Raw genomic sequence first — 21259 nt, 5'->3', positions numbered from 1 at the left:
TTCTGCTTCTGTTCGCCTGCTTGTTCGATGATTCTTCCGGTATTGTTGCCACAGAATCGACAGAGCGAACATTATCGCTAGCGACTTTAAGTAATTCGATTAAAGTTTGACTTTGCATTGTTTTCGCATGGATAAAGACTCGTTTACATTTGTCACTTATAATGATCATCTTACAATAAGAATCATCCAGAGTGGTAAGGGTCTCTAATTTTTGTTTCATCGAAAGTGTACACGAACTAATAAACCATCCAGAGGAAAAGTTCAATAAAAAGTATAAACAACCCCGTCTATATTTTTCAGTTCTCTTCATAACTACCAGTCGAATCTCTCGTAGTTTTTCATTTTTACTGTTGGCAATTTTATTATGTTTATAATTTAACAGAAATAATAAGCTATTCGACATTATAATATTTGCATTTCTTCTCCAACGAGATATTCTACTACCTGGTACCACAGTGATAATAATCAGGAAAAATGGAGTTTGTATATCTTTATATTACACACAACCCTTCACCCTTAATATGACCCTCAAGTGGAATTTTCAAAAAATCGCTTTTTACTGCTCAATTATGTTACTTTAAACATTGGTGGAAAATTTCGTACTTCTTAACCAAATAATAAGTAATATTCATACAAAAATTTATCTCTAATTTTACCCCTCAAAATAATTTTTTTATTAAATTCCTTAAGGAACCTTTGTGCAAATTTTTATTTTTAGAAAACATATTTCTATACAATCATTCACCTCTAATTATATATAATCTTTTAGAAAATACATTTTCAAAAATAGCTTCATTGTGCTCGACTGCGTTACTTATGGAAACTTTGCATGAAATTGTGTAATCTTGAAATATATTTTTATTAATTTTTTTACGAATTTTCACTCCGAATTTCACTTTAATGAGACTGGGTTTTCAAAAATCGTTTTTGATAGTAATTTAAAACATTTAATAAACATTAAGTTTAACGGTGGTTTTTTAATAAAGATTATTTATTTCTGTTTTTATCATAACTAGCATAGATATCATACACGTGTTATAAAATTTATAAAAAAAATATTCCACGTAGATGTTTTTAGTCTTATATGTCCAGTCTCTACTTATAATAAACACTTAACCCTAAAAAGGACTCATTGGTTTACTCAATTCTGACGTTTAATCGGCCATAAATTACGACGGAGTGTATTTGACTGTTAGCTATTCCGCCATCTCTAGTGCTCTGCCTCCCTCTTATCCAAACTGACCGCTCTAACCAAAATTAGACAATGGCATCGGGCAAATCGAGCGTAAAGCCGACCTACAAAGGCGCCACGAGCACGAATTAGCAGACACGCTCTAATTTAGCGGTAACGGTGGCAGTTTCTGCTCCTAGTGGCCTGCTTGTTCAATGACTCTTCCGGCATTGTTGCCACAGAATCGAGAGAGCAAACATTATCGCTAGCGACTTTAAGTAATTCGATTAAAGTTTGACTTTGCATCGTTTTCGAATGGATAAAGACTCATTTACATTTGTCACTTGTAATGACCATCTTACAAGAATCATCCAGTGTGATAAGTGTCTCTAATTTTTGTTTCATCGAAAGTGTACACGAACTGATAAACCATCCAGACAGAAGGTTCAATAAAAAGTATAAACACTTCATAACTACCAGTCGAATCTCTCGTATTTTTTCATGGTTACTTTTGGCAGTTTTAAATTTTATTATGTGTATAATTTAGCAGAAATAAAAAGCTATTCGACATTATAATATTTCCATTTCTTCTTCAACGAGATATTCTAATACCTGATACCACAGCGATAATAATCAGGAAAAATGGAGTTTGTATATCTTTATATTACACACAACCCTTCACCCTTAATATGACCCCCAAGTGGAATTTTCAAAAAATCGCCTTTTACTGCTCAATTATGTTACTTTAAACATTGGTGCAAAATTTCGTACTTCTTAACTAAATAATAACGAATATTCATACAAAAATTTATCTCTAATTTTATCCCTCAAAATAATTTTTTTATTAAATTCCTTAAGGAACCTTTGTGCAAATTTTTATTTTTAGAAAACATATTTCTATACAATTATTCACCTCTAATTATATATAATCTTTTAGGAAATACATTTTCAAAAATAGCTTCATTGTGCTCCACTACGTTACTTATGGAAACTTTGCATGAAATTGTATAATCTTAAAATATATTTTTATTAATTTTTATGCGAATTTTCACTCCGAATTTCACCTTAATGAGACTGGGTTTTCAAAAATCGTTTTTGATAGTAATTTAAAACATTTCATAAACATTAAGTTCAGTGGTTTTTTATTAAAAATTATTTATTTCTGTTTTTTATCACAACTGGCGTAGAGATGAGACACGTTTTATAAAATTTATACAGAAAATACTTATAATAAAGACTAGTTTATTTGTGAGTGATGCTTTTTTAGTAATCTTCTGAATACATATAGTGACGTTGCAGTTCATTTCATTACATACAACCCTTCACCCTTAATATGACCCCCAGTGGAATTTTCAAAAAATTGCTTTTTACTGCTTAATTAGACAGTTAAAGCACGGCCAAAGACGTAGACGTAAACGTATCGTTTGACATGTACGCTTGCGCAGTGAGAAATTTACTTGCGTTTACGGATACGTGATACGTATCTTTACGTGCCTTTACGTACGTACAAAACGCAAACGTATCGAGCCGAAGGAGTTTCGATTTTCACCCGAATGATGCCGAACGTACAAATTCACAAACAACTCGTTTCCACAACTAGCTAGTAATTAAGTTATTTCATAAATTTTGGGGTCAGTGTAACAGAACTGGGCCTATTTTATTACAATAAATTAGTATGAAAATATTAAGCATCATAATAAACTCATTTTGGAATCTATTTAATTAAATATGCTAGTTCTTAGCCAAACTCCATATGAGGATTCTAAAAGATGGAATCTAATAAATAATCATAAAACTCTGTCAGTTTTCCTAAATTTTTTATTACTAAGAGCATTTTAGTTGTAAGGACTACTTTCTGTAATAAAATAATTTCCATTTATAATTTTCTTCATTTTTCGATATTACTTTTATAAATTTAATGCGGATTCAATGGAATAATAGATATCCATTTTCAGTTTTAAAATTAAAAATTGTTTCACAAAATAATTTAGAATTACAAATGTACCATTTGCGTTACGTACGTCAAATACTTGCTTTAACTCTTGTTTACACGACAACGCAAGGCCACACGTAACGTAGGTTTCTGCGTTACGTGTCGAGAGATACGTATACGTATTGTGCCTTGCTTTAACTGTCTATTATGTTACTTAAATATTGGTGCAAAATTTCGTACTTCTTAACCAAATAATAACTAATGTTCATACAAAAATTTACCTCTAATTTTAGCCCTCTGGATATTTTTTTATTAAATTCCTTAAGGAACCTTTGTGAAAAGTTTTATTCTTAGAAAACATATTTCTATACAATAATTCACCTCTAATTATATATAAATATATAATAATCTTTTAGGAATTACATTTTCAAAAATAGCTTCATTGTGCTTGACTGCGTCACTTAAAGAAACTTTGCATAAAATTGTATAATCTTAAAACATATTTTTATTAATTTTTATACAAATTTTTACTCCAAATTTCACCTTAATAAGACTGGGTTTTCAAAAATTGTTTTTGATAGTAATTTAAAACATTTAATAAACATTAAGTTTAACGGTGGTTTTTTAATAAAGATTATTTATTTCTGTTTTTATCACAACTAGCATAGATATAAGACACGTGTTATAAAATTTAGAAAACAAATATTCCACGTAGAAGTTTTTAGTCTTATATGTCCAGTCTCTACTTATAATAAACACTTAACCCTAAAGAGGACTCATTGGTTTACTCAATTCTGACGTTTAATCGGTCATAAATTACGACGGAGTGTATTTGACTGTTAGCTTTTCCGCCATCTCTAGTGCTCTACCTCCCTCTTATCCAAACTGACCGCTCTGACCGAAATTAGACAATGGCACCGGGCAAATCGAGCGTAAAGCCGACCTACAAAGGCGCCACGAGCAAGAATTAGCAAACACACTCTAATTTAGCGGAAACGGTGTCAGTTTCTGCTTCTGGTCGCCTGCTTGTTCGATGACTCTTCCGGCATTGTTGCCACAGAATCGACAGAGCGAACATTATCGCTAGCGACTTTAAGTAATTCGATTAAAGTTTGACTTTGCATCGTTTTCGCATGGATAAAGACTGGTTTACATTTGTCACTTATAATGATCATCTTGGAAGAATAATCCAGAGTGATAAGTGTCTCTCATTTTTGTCTCATCGAAAGTGCACACGAATGGATGAATCTTCCAGAGAGAAGGTTCAGTAAAACATGTAAACAGCCCCGTCTTTATTTATTAGTTCACTTCACAATTGCCAGTCAAATTTCTGTAGTAGTTTTTCATGTTTTGAATTGGTAGTTTTAAATTTTATTATGCTTTAAACTTACTATAAATAATAACTAATTCTTCATTAAAATCTTTTACTACATTTTCTTTTCATTCTCGAACGAGATATCCTACTACCTGATACCACATTGATATTAACCTGGAAAAATGGAGTTTGTATATCTCTTTACATTATATACATATAATCATTTACCCTTAATACGACCTTCTAGTGAAATTTAAAAATTGCTTCTTACTGTTAAATTATGTTACTTTAAACATTTGTGCAAAATTTCGTACTTCTTGACAAAATAATAACGAATTTTTATACAAAAATTTTTGAGAAGCTGAACAAATTAGGGAAAAAAATAATCCCAATTAGACTTATATAGTCTGTAAATAAAGAAAATTACATTTAACTAACATACATCATTTAACTAACAGATGTTTTTATTTTGATTATCTGACATGAACATTTTACTTCCAACTTTTCCACCACTAAGGAATATACGTAGGTAAAAACATACACGTAGATAAAGAAATTTAGCATATGGCGTAGGTATCTCGAATAAGTTAGCAGTAGTATGTCTAAAGTAAACAGATTTTAAGAAAAAAGATGGAAAAATTTAATTATCTTACAAATGTAAGTATGAATTTTAATTTAAATTCTAACGGTTGTAACGTGTATCAGAAGAATGTATATCAGATAATCAATGTATATCAAATATAATTGCCAAAAATATAAAACTTATAAATAGCTATTCTTCAGTCTCAAAAATTAAAAAGTATGGAATAAGAATAAATTATATTTTTTATTTAATAGTTTCATTTTGAAAATTAAAAGCTAATATAACTAAATTCTTCTAGCCTGCATGTTGTTTATTGTTTACAAATTTAGGGGGTTTATGAATTATTATTGTTTATGAATTTGCACAGACACAGAGATAACGCCAGGGAGAGCAGTAGGAAGGTCAAGTGACCAGAAATACCGCATAGGCGGGAACAGCGACACTGCAAGCTGGACCCTCGGTTACAAAATCGCGTTATTTTGTCGCGGTATTTCTCTAGAACGGTCGCTATTGTAACGCGACTAATGTGGAACTGGTATCCAGGTGCTGGGGGCAATCCCCCTAGCGCCTGGCTTGGTCTAAGAAGCATCTCACTCATCGTCTTGTCCCTGCCTGTAGTGTCGTGGCCAGGGAATTGCACCAAGACATATAACGATGCCGGACGAGGCTACCCCTGTCCGTTATACCAGGCACCCTCTACTAACTGTGGTCATGTCTCGCGGGTAGAGGGTGTGGGGTTAGGTTAGGTAAGGAAAAAAAGCTGCCCTTGCTTAAAAGCTGCAAAAGTCTTGCAAAAGCTGCAAAAGCCCCTTGCAAAAGCTGCCCTTTAAACCCTGCAAAAAAACTAAATCCTACGATGGCGGAACCAGATCAATGGGATGCGTGGCTAGATAGAGGACTAGCCATTACTGGCCTCAACCTTGGGGCATCGGGGGGCACCCCATTGTATTTACCCCTTTCATGCGGAGCTTTGTAGCCGCAAGTGGACCGACTATCCCTAGCGACTCGTGGGAACACTATGAGATCTAGCATTAAAAACACCACCGGTGAAGCTGTGGGGAAGCCCCCTAGCGACACTGGGAACATTACAAATGAAAGTTCCAAGGGACCAAATCCAAAGGAAACTACAAAAGGGGCGGCTGACACTTGCTTGGGATCATCCTCCAAAAGTGGTACACAAGCTACCACCTTCTCCAGCAAGGGTCGGGAACTTACCTCTAGACCCAATAAGCGACACAAGCTACCGTTTCGTCTACCCGGCCTGGGTCAACCAGGCGGGCTAGACGACCCTCTGAGAGTAGGCCTTAGCGGAGCAGAAGCACGGAGATACCTCCGACTGCTTCACGAAGGACTTGCTCCAGAGGAAGCAAAAGCGAAAACACTCCTCCAAAAAGGGGAGAGTAAAGAAACCAAGAAACAACCTGACTTATCTCCATCATAGGAAAAGAGAGGGAGCGAGAACCTCTCACTTCTTCTCCGACAGGGAGAGAAAAAAGCCAGGATGGAAAGCAGTCCAACACCGGGAGGCAAGCAGAGACGTATCAGCAGCTTTGCCGCTATTGCTGGACAAGTGAAAATGGCGGCTGCCAAAGGATTTCCCAGAGGTTGCTATGACCACCGATCAGCAAACGTCTCTAGAAGAGGCTATACTGGACGAAGTAGTGGCGATCGGATCGCAACACAACGATCTACAAAATGTGGGTCAGCTGCGTTTTGCGGGGATACACTTTCGGGTTGGCATAATCCTCATAGATTGTGTATCTCAAAAATCGGCGAATTGGTTGGTGGAAATCGCACCTAAGCTTAAAAATTGGCAAGGGCCGGAACTGGTTGCAGTGAAGGGAGAAAACATCCCTAAAGGGGCGGCCATCACGGTTTTTCTGCCGAGGAGCAAGGGGAAAGACACCACCTACCTGCTGAGCCTTATCCAGGGTCAGATCAGGGGGATATCAATGTAAGGACATCGAGTTGGCGAGTCATCAACTCGAGGGAGGAGGGTCATGGTCAGGTCCTCACAATAGGAATTCTCCAAGGAGGCAATAGAGAAAGAGGGACATATCCTCTATTATAGATACAGGTATCAAGTCTAAGGAGACACCAAATTAAAGAGGTGGAGAAAATGGAGACAGATCCTCCAGCCTCCACCTCACGGGTTCCTCAGCGGGAGATAAGCTCCTCGACCGTGAAGGGTGGTACGGAGGGCCAAACTCCAACCTTGGCAGGGTATGTACCCTCGGAGGAAGAACTGTTGTCAGAGGAGGATGGGAAATACCATGTCCCCTCTACAATAGGGGTATGATGGGTTATAGACTGTGTGATGACTCAAGGAAGGGGGGCACAATAGATATTTAAGGTCGCAGTGATAAACTTCCCTCTTACTCGTTCTACATTCTATGTTTAGCAAAACGCGCGTCCGGTGTTAAAAGTGAAGTATTTTCGTGTATCGTGATGAATTCATATTTTATTTTGCTAGATTATACGCATCGATTTATTAAAGAATCACCACTGGCCCGCATACGATTAACCTTGTTTTGCCAGCTATACGACTATATACGAAATCTCATTCGGGCTGCGTGTCTGGCTTGGCGGCCTCGTCTTCACGACGCTCATTTATCTTCCTCGTCCCTTTCCTCCCTAACCCCTGCCTCCTATCGTACTCTTCCCCGATATCGGATTCCAGTTTTATACATATACACACATCAGTGTCACGCGAGCTAAACCACGGAAGGCGACGACTTCGTATCCCACCGCCGAAAGTGACTGTATGTCACCTTGGAATTATTTTTTTCCTTTCTTTGTTTGGGGCTGAACTCTTGACATTTTCAAAACAAATTGTTCGTTGAAAATTTTCTTTAAGGAGATGTGATGTTTAGATTAGATAAGATTCTTCCGACAGACACCGGTCTGTTATACTGTGATTTTTTCAGATCTATTGTAGTCCTCTTCTGATTCTTAAGTTACATTCTCCAGTCCTATCCGTAAATTTTGATAAATGTTCTACTATGAACTATGCCGCCTGTCTCTGCCCTGGTGAATTTCTCCATGAGATTTGTTGGCCATCCATCGCTTTGTGGTCAATCCTTGTGACGACTGCTTTGCAGCGCCGCAAAAGGGTGCCTACGAATAGCGTTTGTTTGGCCATTTCAAGACGGGATGTTCAAACTTTCGGTATGTTTATGTTTTAATTTGTTTTTAATTTTTCCTTATGCTATGTTTATTAATGTTATGTTCATTAAAAATCAAAGAAGCGATAGCCATACGTTATTAACCTCTACAGATTCCTGAGCAATACATTTATTTATATTAGACTGTATTAAAAAAACCTCTTTAATTTTTCATTTAGAGGCTATCGCTTCTTTCATAATAATTTTTGCATTTATAATCTACTCTGTGCCCTGTGGCCCATGAATGCTGACAAATCTTAGATTTGTGAAAATCGCCCTTTCATAAATAAATTTTATATTCTTTAATTCGAACATTTAAGGATCTAGATGTTTCACCAATACAAAATTTATCACGTTCGCATGGTATTTTGTATATTACATTTTTTGTTTGTTGTCCAGTGTTCATTCGTTTGGTGTGAGTTAAAACGAATCTAAGTGTATTTTGTACTTTTAGGAAGGTTCGTATTAGTGATAGGATCACTCGAGCGAAATTTCGTTCGAGTACTCGATTATTGAAATAACCGACATCGCTCGATTATGAACGAGCGATGCAAGTAACGAGTACCAAGCGACGAAAGCAAGCGATCCTAGAATGAAATAAATTGAAATCCGATTTTTTAATTGAAGCCGAGTGAATTTTCTACATACATTGCAGGTAGCAAATTTATACGACGCCGTATATATATTTATCCGTAGCGTATCTGAGAGACAAAATTTTACGACCTACATCGACAATGCTTTGAAATAAACTAAATCAAGCGATCAAGCGAATCGCTCGTCGTTTGCTACTTGCCATTCGTCACCGAAAGAATCTGTACCCTGCGCACGCAACTTACTTACTATGGCGCTTGGCGTTAACGAGTACTTACAATAAACGGCGGACGAATACCGTATTTTTAAATACGAGCGATATTTCGCGCGAGCTCGAGCTTGATACTCGAGTACTCGATTATTGAAATTAATCGGTTTTTCCCATCACTAGTTCATATGTTATATTGTTTTCCTATCTTATTTTTTTTTCGAAACGCGTCGTATGTATGAAATTGTAAGTTGTATACAGAGTGGTCCGAACTGTATTCCGGAAACTTCGCCAGCAGATTCTGAAGATAAAAATAAGTAAAAATATTCCTATTTCAATTTTTTCCAAATAATTTCTGAAGTAACGTCAATATTTGGATGAAAATTAGTGTCTAGGAATTTTTTAACGTGAGAACTTTGATTTTGATGTCAATATGACTTCTACTGGTAGGGGACGCCACCTACATGTGTCCTAACTGTTTTGATGAATAATAAATTTTTGTCCGTACCTGTATAAAACTACTGAGTTAAAAAAATATACATTTCCGTGACTTTTTACGTAAAAAATGTTTATTGGTGAAAATCACGATCAACCGTTCTTAAGATATTTAGAATGGAAATGGTCAATACATGTCATTATTGACAAAAAAATAAGGATGTTGAATAGATAGTTATTTGAGTGAAATTATAAATTTGGGAAATTTTTATTTTTTTAAATTAATAATTAATTTTTCTGCGAAAAAATTATGATAAAGGACTTTTGGCACAAAAACATTTCAAATTTATGATTTCAGTCTAATAACTATTTAGTCAACATCTTTGATTAATGTCTATGATGACAGATAATTATAATTTCGGTTCCAAATATCTCCAGGACCATATTACTCGTAGCGATTTTTACCAAGAGACCTTTTTTACGTAAAAGCTGTCGTAAATATATATTTTTTTACTCAGTAGTTTTATACAGGTATAGACGAATAGTTATTACTCTTCAAAACAGTCAAAACGCATGTCGGTGGCGCCCCCTACAAACATGAGTCATATTTACATCAAAATCAAATTTCTCATATTAAAAAATTCCCAGACACCAATTTTCATCCAAATATTGACGTTACTTCAGAAATTATTTGGAAAAAAATCGAAATAAAAATGAAACTTCTGCATCCTGTACCTCCGAAACTAAGCATTTAGGGACATACATGAATACGAACTTTTTTACTTATTTTTCTGAATATGCTGCCTAAGTTTCCGGAATACAGTTTGGACTATCCTGTATATTGTGTATTGTTATCATAGTGTGTATTTTGTCTATGATTTGGGGTTGGTATTTTGTTTAATGTTTTGTCAATAAAAAATGGTAGATAGACGTTTTTTATTAATGCATATTTGTGTGTCATTTTTGAAACTATGAATCCGCCACAGAGATATAGACATTTTTTTCCCTATATAATATCATTGTAAATATAATATAAAAATACCTTTTGAAATTTAATTTGTCCTTGAATATCACAAAATTTAAGTATATTTGAAAACCAAAAGACAAGTGGGTCTCATAGACAAACATATTATGAAATCTAGTTTGAGGGTACGATAAAAGCAAGTGACAATTTATTTAAATTGTTAAAATTGGGATTAATTAATTGTTAAATATATTTTACTAAACTACAATTGTTCAACGAAATTTAACGTTGTTTTAATTAAGTATCCAAATTAAAACCGAAAAAATATCCATCAATCATCTATCATTATTTTTCCTTATTGTTGCTCGACATGCTAGTCGAAAAAAAATTGAAAAAAATCGGTATCGTTTCTATATCTCTCGCCTTGGCGAAAAATATAGAGCAAAGGGCTAGAGCGAATGCAGATGTTCACCTTGGATACGAAATTAGCCTGATAAACAGTTTTTGTGTTGACCGAACATTAAATCAATTTTGTGTAAATTTGCATTGTGGGGCAAGACCTTGCTGTGCCACAACTGTATTGATTCAATTTCTGTTTGTGCCGTTTCGAAGTCTTGTGCTATTTTTGGAAGATAATTAGGAATTTTTAATACCCTTCTGATATCAAGGTGAAACAAAACATATTTTTCTTGAAAAGAATTCCCAGTTTTTCGACTAGTAATAAATATAACAAGAAATGCTTAAAAACAAAGAAAAAACTATTTAAAATATCTGAATACAACTATTCAAAAATTTTGTTTTTAGCAGATATCATAGATAAATGAAACAAGTTTAGATTGGAAAGTGAAGAACAATGTAAATACTACCGTATGATCGAATAAAAACGGCCTCAGCGATGGCTATGAAATGAAGATCGCTCTTATTTTATTATTTTATATTATTTTTTATTATTTGATACGTAAAATTATACGAAAATGTCATCGATCGTCATTTCATAGCCATCGCTGGCGCCGTTTTTATTCGATCACACGGTATTTGGCGCTATTCATGCAACGCTCGCGACCGAAAGCTTTTGATAATTTCGGAGCGGTTCGGCTTTTTCCGGAATTATGTCGTTAAATTTATTCAATATTATTATTTTCATTTAATTTTATAAATAAAATACAGTGTGTTGCATACAAGAAACTTTATTTTGTATAAGTACATGTATGAAATACCTATGAAACATTGAAAACCGACGTTATGCCACGATACACGATGTTTTTTGCAGTTAACAGTCCACAGCACAGCTTTTTAAGTTTTTAAGGACACTTTTTCACAATTATCACGGGTTTGAGTAAATAAAATTTAAATTAATCTGACAAAATAGCAATAATTACTTTGAAAATGGACGCTTTAAACACTTTTTGGTATTTTTTCAATGAGAGCATTTAAATTTTGAAAAATCTTATAATTTTTGAAGATTCTGACTTTGACAAGAGAAAATTATTTCTATTTTTGTTTGCGGTTGTTCTTAGCAACCGCTATAGCAGCGCCAGATTGCGTACAACGGCCGCGACACAAAACAATTATATATTTTAAAGGATATTCCAATCTTATTCCAATATAAATTTATTTCCTTGATCTATGACAGATACGTCTATTATAAACCTTTGACGGTCCTGGTAAAATGACATTATATGAAGTCAAAATCAAGTTAAAAATTATTATTACTTTAACGATACAAAAAGCTTAAATTTTCTGTATATGATTTTTTTGCAAAATAAAAACACTAAATCACCACAATATACCAAAACACTTTTACTTTTACACTGGACGCGATGGCTATGAAATGAAGATCGCTCTTATTTTATACGTAAAATTATATGAAAATGTCATCGATCGTCATTTCATAGCCATCGCTGACGCCGTTTTTATTCGATCACACGGTATTTGGCGTTATTCTTGCAACGCTCGCGACCGAAAGCTTTTGGTAATTTCGGAGCGGTTCGGCTTTTCCAGAATTATGTCGTTAAATTTATTCAAATTTATTATTATTTTCTTTTAATTTTATAAATAAAATACAGTGTGTTGCATACAAGAAACTTTATTTTATATAAGTACATGTATGAAATACCTATGAAAGATTGAAAACCGACGTTATGCCACGATACACGATGTTTTTAGCAGTTAACAGTTCACAGCACAGCTTTTTAAGTTTTTAAGAACACTTTTTCACAATTATCACAGGTTTGAGTAAATAAAATTTAAATTAATCTGACAAAATAGCAATAATTACTTTGAAAATGGACGCTTTGAACACTGTTTGGTATTTTTTCAATGAGAGCATTTAAATTTTGAAAAATTTTATAATTTTTGAAGATTCTGACTTTGACAAAAGAAAATTATTTCTATTTTTGTTTGCGGTTGTTCTTAGCAACCGCTATAGCAGCGCCAGATTGCGTACAACGGCCGCGACACAAAACAATTATATATTTTGACGAATATTCCAATATAAATTTATTTCCTTGATCTATGACAGATACGTCTATTATAAACCTTTGACGGTCCTGGTAAAATGACATTATATGAAGTCAAAATCAAGTTAAAAATTATTATTACTTTAACGATACAAAAAGCTTAAATTTTCTGTATATGATTTTTTTGCAAAATAAAAACACTAAATGACCACAATACACCAAAACACTTTTACTTTTACACTGGACGCGCGTTTCGCTAACCATGTTAGCATCATCAGCAGATGATTATAAACTGAATGAACAGTTTATAAATACGACCCTAGTATAAATTCTACCGTATGTTCGAGAAAAAACGGCGTCAGCGTTGGCTATGAAATGAAGATCGCTGTCATTTTATATGTAAATTTATATGGGGATTGTCATTTCCCAGCCAACTGGACGCCGTTTTTTTTCGAGCATACGGTACTACATCATTGTTACTTTTTTCTCCTTTAGAAGAAAAGAGATGAATGTCAACGTTGCGTTATAGAGATACCATCATAAACTATATTTTTTTAAACACAAAGCTGGATTTTTTTTTCATTTTTAATTAAAAGAACAAACTAAATGCATCCAAAGAAAACATTTCAATTAAAATGTTCGCTCTTTTTCAACGGATCTTTGTGTTTACTTTAAGCCGTTCCCTCATTTGCAAATTTTTCGAGGCCCGTTTGCGAGTCGCAACTTCTAATTGGCGAACTGATTGGAGACGCTTCGACGTTGCCAGTTTGCTGTTTGACGTTAGGGATGTACTAGATATATTGATATGATGAGATATCGATATTAATTTAGCAAAACTGTTTTTTTTCTGCAAAAAAAAATGGAACTACTCTTAGAAATATCTTAACACAAACGGAAAAATCGGACACGTTGAAACAAGAGAGAACATCTACCACATCCATACCAGATACTCTACTGTTTTAAGATGTTCTTGTTAGTAGAAATAGAGATTTATTCATATTACTGTGTAGAAAAAACCGACACATACATTAGTTACACATATACGACAGTACGATAATTTCGGAGCGGTTCGGCTTTTTCCGGAATTATGTCGCCAAATATATTGTTTGTTCAAATTTATTATTATTTTCTATTAATTTTACAAATAAAACAGAGTGTGTTTCATAATATTTTTATTTTATATAAGGACATGTATGAAATACCTATGGAACATTGAAAACCGACGTTATGCCACGATGGTTTTTGTAGTTCACAGTTAATGCCATTTTTCACAATTATCAGGGGTTTGAATTAAAATTTAAATAAAACTTACAAGATGGCAATAATTACTTTGAAAATGGACGCTTTAAACACTTTTCGGTATTTTTTCAATGCGGGCAGTTTAAATCTTGAAAGCTTTTATAATTTTTGAAGATTCTGACAAGAGAAAATTCTTTCTATTCTTTTTTGCGGTTGTTCTTAGCCATGGTTCTTAGAAACCGCTATAGCAGCACCAGATCCATGCCAGATCCCCTACAACGTATGCGACCCAAAACAATTATACGTTATAGCGAGAAGCCGAGCATTTCAATCTAAATTTATTTCTTATAAAGTATATATGAATTAAATACAATTTAACAATAATAAATAAATTATAAATACATACTTATAAAGAGATTGCATTGTAGTGATATTCAAAATATCGATATTTCTCTTGAATTTCGACATTCCTACTATCTATTCGAAGAAGACAGAGGGTGGCTGTCAACTGAATCTCATCGGTGCTGTTTGAAAAGGTCAACTCGCGAAGCGTTGGCGTTATATCTATTGTTCAAACGAGGATCGAGAGTGCCTTTTTTAGAACCGCATGCATTATTAACAGTTTTGTATATAAATAGATAATGGCTGGGGTGAATGTGTAATAATTTGAATTGTGCGATTGTGTCGCAGGGGAGCTTTTGTTTCGCAGTTGGCACAATTGCAACTTTCGGTCCACACTAATCATGTTAATTTAAAGTTATAACAATACATAAACAATATTAAAATTTATATTACAAAAGCAGATGAAGAAGTAATTCGTATGGACTCGCATGAATTAATTAAAAAATTTTATTATATTGTAGATTGTAGGTTGTATAGAAGGGAGGAAGTTAATCACCGCGACCTTATAAGTCTATTTTTCCCCTTTCTTGAGCAAGCCAGTATCTGAGACGGTTTTACAGAGGTTAGTTCTCTATCTCCGATATTAGTCATACCAAAGTTTATGGCACAAATGGTTGTGGTCTCGGTGTACTTAGTGATGAGGCGTTCTGGTGTTTCCCCATTTTCCCCACAGAATCTGCATTCGCCATTGTTTCTTTGCTGCAATCTACTGAGGAGTTCAAAAAATTCATCCTGTTAAAAACCCCGTGACAATCCGAAAATTGGTCTTACTTAAATCAAGGAAAATCTTTGTTTTTTCTCGGTTGTAAGTCCTAAATTTCTTCGACTGTCTTACACCGTTGAAGGATTCCCATTAAAGGTTACAGATGGAGCCTTCCAAGTTCTTGAGCTCTGTTCTGTTCTTCTTTGTCATGACCATCTAGCTCTTGGTGCGATTACATTCTATTCCTTGGCACCTAGATTAGGAGGACTTTTTCTAGCCTAATTTGTTCAGTTTCTCTAATATAAAGGATATACAGGGTGTTTCAAAAATTTCAGAAGGTGATTCATCTCTAAAAATATGAAAAAAAAATCTATAAACGTGTATCCGAAAATGCCTAGTTTTAAAGATACAGGATGTTAAACTTTTAAAATAAAATAGTTTTTTTGCAATTATCTAAATACCCTTTAGCCGACTTTCCTGAAATTTGTCAATGTTATTTCAAGTAATAATGGCGTAATATAGGTATTGAAATGTCAATGTAATTTTATTTGACTGTACTACATTTCTATTTTAATGTTCATAATTCATAATTATGATTCGCGCATATATTTACTGAAATGAAATGAAGTTTTTCTTTCATCTATCAGCTTATTTGATATAATACTAATAGCTTTGTGATGATTTATTTCATTAAATTTGGATTAATACAATTAGAGTAGGAGCCTTTGGAGATAGAAAAGCAATTTTGTCATAACTTAATAATGTATGATTTACTTTTCTTATTTTATTACCTAAAATTTTTTATTACCAATAAAACAATTGACTAACCAACAAAAAACGCATTTAAAATATCCAAATCTAGCTATATAAAGAATACTATTGATCTGAAGCTTTAAAAAATCAGTTTAGAGGTATACAGGTACTTATTATTAATTTCACATAGAAAGCTATTATTAACGAACAGATATTAGTACTTGCGATATACAATTAGAAACCGAATATTTTATTAATTAATATCATGTATTAATAGATAAATTAATATTGCCAGAAATATTAATATCAATGTATAGCAGTTGCAAGTTCGGTACTATTATTAGATATATGTGTAATGATATTAGCATTAATTATTAAACAATAAATACACAGACATATTTAATAACATCTATTATTGTAAAATTAAAGCTTGGTTTATTCCTCTTTTATACCCACAACCAACAGTTCCCTCACCGTACAGCTCTCTGAACCTTCTGTCGAACGTATGCGTGTATATCTAATACCAATTAAACTTTTAGTTACGTAATCGAAGGCGCAATTTTTAAATTCATTGTTGCCAACCATTGACATATTCGACGCCGAGCTGACTAACTAGAATTTAAATTTCCCGCTGTGGTTTCAGATGGTTTTGCGTGACATGGTCATTTTTTTGACAGTTTAGTTTTGTATTACGAGTTTTTTTATATGTTGTTCTATTCAGAATTTGGATTGTCATGTGTATGTGTAAAAAAAATGTAATTTTCTATGGAATAAGTAAAAATATACCGCGGGTGCCATTTAAAAATCAAAAGTTGTAGTCATTTCCGGTGAAACAGGAAGTGACGAAAAACAATTGAAAACGTCAATTAATCCTAATTTATGTCATATATTAACATACCAAATCTAGGTTTTTTATCTAAAAAATAAAAAAGTTATCGAGGTGAGCCACTTTTGAGACGCACCCGGTATACACACACGCACTACACCTACAGCGTCGCTCACAAATCTCTTGCTAATAATTCTGGTTAGTGTTCCCATCTTATAAATTCATACATGATTATATTATAGAACAGAACAATCTATTGTACACCGGACAAAACACCAATCATTAAGTACAATTACGCTAATGTACTCTCAGCAGTATGAAAGGTACGTCTTCTCGGTAGTTTATTTGTTGTAAAATAATTTGTTTAATAATAATAGTTTTACCATACTGTTATTCATATCTATGCACAATTAGAAATAAATATCCAACATTACTTATTTATTATTTATGAACATTTATTCTTATTTTAAGGGTCCAGTAGACAAATCTTGAAAATAATTTGTTCAATAGACAAACTACTCTTACTTCATTGCGCTACTCTCGCTTGATTATTATCAATAAATTTAATAATGCATCTCAAGATATGTCTGTTAACAAAATAATTTTAAAGATTTCTCAAGATTTTCATACAATAGTAAACAGAGATTGAAAACCCTTCTAAGAGATTATTTAATATATCATTAGAGCAATTAATTAACATATCAATTAAATATATAACTACCAATTACCAATTTTAACAATGCATATCTATTAATATATGATAAAGGTCTTATTCAGAGGGGGAATTATGAAACATTACTACATACCACTTGATTAATCTGTCTTCTCTTCTACCTGAAATCCAGTCGCGTCCCAAAAGTTCTGTTACACAGCACTCACTAAACGTACAACAGCACTCTGAGCCTTACGCCGGACTACGTTCGTATACGTGTATATATATATATACACCTGCAGGCGTCAGAGTCTGTAGTAGCTGTTCAGCGACGCAACGGCCAGCAGCCGGACGGACAGTGGCGAACGGTCTGTGCAACGGAGACACGGTTGTGACGTAGCGCGAGGTCGGGTACGCGGCCGTGCAGCTGCTCGCGGGGGTATTTGGAGAATGCGCGGAGCAGCGACGTCCGCCGGGCCGCCGGGGGAGCGCCTGCGCCCCTTCAATTCGGAGGGGCCTCGTCACGCCGGCTCGTTCGTGGCATTGTCTCCCTTGTTCGGCAAGGGGGCCGGGCAAGGTGGTCGGGGGTTGAGGCTGTCCCCCGCGAACGGCCGTATTTTGAAGATTATACAACTCTATGTATATTTTTCCTATATAGAAGGATGTGATTAATAAGTGATTACCGCTTGGTGGCCATATTGTAATTGTAATTTTTTGAAATATTAATTCAGAGGTCATTTCTGTCAGTTCCACAAAATATTCCGAATTATCATAATAAAAATGTTTAAGATAAGAAGGATATATGTACTTTATTTCGTTGTATAATCTTTTGAATATAACTCGATGTTTCGGGATTACCGAATAATACTTTTACCTGACACGAAATGCGTTACCTCCTCCTTCGGAGTCGCAGTGTTGCCGGTGTCGCATTGAAAACTTCTTGTGGTATTACATTCGATTATACAACTCTATGTATATTTTTCCTATATAGAAGGATGTGATTAATAAGTGATAATCATTTAATTGATTATCGCTTGGTGGCTATATTGTCGTTTTTTTAAATATTAATTCAGAAGTCTTGTCTGTCAGTTCCACAAAATATCCCGTCAATTCTTATTACAAAATGGCAAAAGAAAGATTTAGTAAAAACATATGTACTTTATTTCGTTGTATAATCTTTTGAATACAACTCGATGTTTCGGGATTACCTAATACTTTTACCTGACACTCAATGCGATACCGACAACACTACTCCTCCTTCAAAGTCGTAGGTACCTTGACTTTTACTTGTTAACGGCTGGTGCCAAATACAAATTAAAATATCAATTCAAGAAAATTTTTTGTATGTTTTCTTATTTGTTATTTATTATCATATATAATTTATTGTTTTTACACTATGTTTTCTTATTTATAGCCTATTGTTTAGAAGACTCGGTTTAAAATTTCATAATGTGTTTGTACATGATACACACCTATTTTCTAACCTTGAAATTAACATTTCTAACGGCATTCTTAAGTAATGTATTATTCTACTGTCTTTATTCTGTAGTCCGCTATAATGTATTATTTAAAAGAATATTACACTAATAACCCACTAATAGTCCGTGGACTTAACATTGCTATGAATTTTTCAATTCATAGGAATCAAAATAAATCAACTGAACACAATTTACCCTATACAAAAGTGCTTCGTTTGCCCGTTAGAGAGCATCATCATCATAATAATAATAGCTCCCGTATATAGCGTTCAACGCCTTGCGAGTAGCAAAGTACAGCTTGCCATACTAGAGCCGTTTGGTATACAAGGAAGGTAATGTGGCTAGCACTACGCTTCAACCGCCTATTATTACCTCAGGATTGTGAATCCCAAATACTCATTTAAGGCTGAGTCGACCTAGGTACCCAAACTATTTTTTTTAATAAAAATAGTCGGCTGATGCAATGCCGGGTGTGGGATTCGAACCCACTACCTTCAGATTGGTAGACGAGAGCCTGTACCTCTACGCCACCGGGCACCTGAGATAGAGAGCATCAAATGTTTAAAAAATTAACTTATTTTTTTAAGATAATTTTATAACCGATATTCCCATTGGAATGAGATTTAGGGCGTCTACGTTATGCTAAGCGCTTGAAAGGTGAAAACTACCCTCACCCCCTACATACATTTTAGCAGAAATGTTTCACAAACTAGGTCTTTGTACTATGTCCTATATTTTTTTATCTTATTTACAAAAACGCTAACCGCGTACCTACTTATAATATAGAAAGATAATAGTGTTTTACAGTAATATGACCTAAAAAATATATTTCCCGTCGCATGTTGTCTTATAGTGTGAATCGGCCCTAAATCTCGAACTAAATGAGACCGCTTAGCATCCAATTTTGATATGCACCATGGGAGGCGGAGCTTAGCGTGTCGTATAGCTAGATATACCTGAGCTTTATGGCTAAGAAACGGTAGTATCTTCTTGGAATGGCCTATGAATGCTTTATTGAGTTTTCCGTTACTTTGTGTGATTGCATTATTAAATATAACGTTAATATTACTTTGTTACAAAGAACTATACAGGAATAATATCTATACCTTTGTAGTAGGTTGATTTCTAAAAAAAATCAACGAAACAACATTAATAGAACGTAAACGGCATATAATAGATGTATCTATTTTAGTTTTTTTCTTTATTCTTTCCGTTTTTTGCCACTGACGATGGGAGGAGATATGTTAAACCTCCTAAAAGAAGCTGTTTTCCTTGGTTTGGTGTTCCAAATTTGTGTTCCTCCTTAATACTACTAATAAGCTGATTTCCGTTTGGATTCAACGCAGGGCTGTTTAGAAAAAAATAACATTGTTATTCTGTAGATTTTCTTTCAGTGGCGAAAAACGCAGAATTCATTAGAGATACACTTTACACAGTGTAATTTTCGATTTTTTTATGAAACTAAATATGCTACATACATGTTTGTCCTAGCGTCCTTAGTTCCTTAAATACAGGGCTAATTTATAATGTGCAGTAGTGAACAGATGCTGAATACAGATATGATGCGCAGCAGTGAACGCAACGTATCCGGCAGCCAGACGGTCCGCACTCTGTTCAGGAGAGCATAGCAAATTAATAAAATAAAAACCGAAATGAAAATATAAAATGACACCAATCACAAGCAAATTGTAAATCCAATGAACGGATGCATGAAAACCAAACTTAAGGAGGAAATCTAAAGTGTGGGTGTATAACAGAGATATATAGATAGTGAGAATGTACATTGACGAGTACGCATCAAAAATATTCTTATGTCATGGAGGCCGCCATTGTCTACCTTAGGGCTACAGGGGGAATCAATAAGTAATACCAGCTGTGATTTGTAATGCTCATTTGTCCGCTATTTTTTGTCGCCCTGTTGGGCGCTTGCCATTGGTTGAGTCAAAACCTGTCACTTTAATCTCTTATCAATCTACAAATATTAAAAAAATACATTAACACGTCCAACGCATCAGATAAGAGGTTTTTTTATTAACAGTATAGAATACCCAGTACACTATTTTTTGTTCCAAGTTTCAATATATTAATACCATATGATCGAAAACAACGGCGTCAAAGACGGCTGGGGAATGACAATCCATGGTAATTTTGGCGAGGTCAAGACCTAGATGTCATTACTTAGCCCATACTTTATATTTTTTAATGGCGCTAACTGCCAGTTGGCCTTACGAAGGTTGTAATTTATTTTTAGATTGAATAAAAATGATTATAAAATGGTGTAGTTTAAAATTCGAGAAAAAATATTTTTTGGAAGTAGATTTGTGTGCCTAGAGACGTTCTATTCTTTTTTGATCTTACACTGATCTATAATAATTAGTGTTAC

The 21259-nt window shown here is 34.1% G+C and overlaps 1 protein-coding gene across 1 annotated transcript in view; it reads right to left on the bottom strand.

The window, feature by feature from the left end:
- LOC115883324 (acetylcholinesterase-like) overlaps nucleotides 1–17826 on the bottom strand; it is a 101203-nt gene extending 83377 nt beyond the window's left edge. The window contains exon 1 of the mRNA XM_030901674.1: nucleotides 17553–17826. The gene's annotated coding sequence lies outside the window, so the exon portion shown is untranslated. The remainder of the gene's footprint in view (nucleotides 1–17552) is intronic.
- Between the last annotated feature and the right edge of the window lie 3433 nt (nucleotides 17827–21259).

The sequence above is a fragment of the Sitophilus oryzae genome, unplaced genomic scaffold, assembly GCF_002938485.1.
Source record: "Sitophilus oryzae breed Bouriz unplaced genomic scaffold, Soryzae_2.0 scaffold_186_pilon_pilon, whole genome shotgun sequence".
Classification (NCBI taxonomy): domain Eukaryota; kingdom Metazoa; phylum Arthropoda; class Insecta; order Coleoptera; family Curculionidae; genus Sitophilus; species Sitophilus oryzae.
This window is presented reverse-complemented; position numbering and strand designations above follow the sequence as displayed.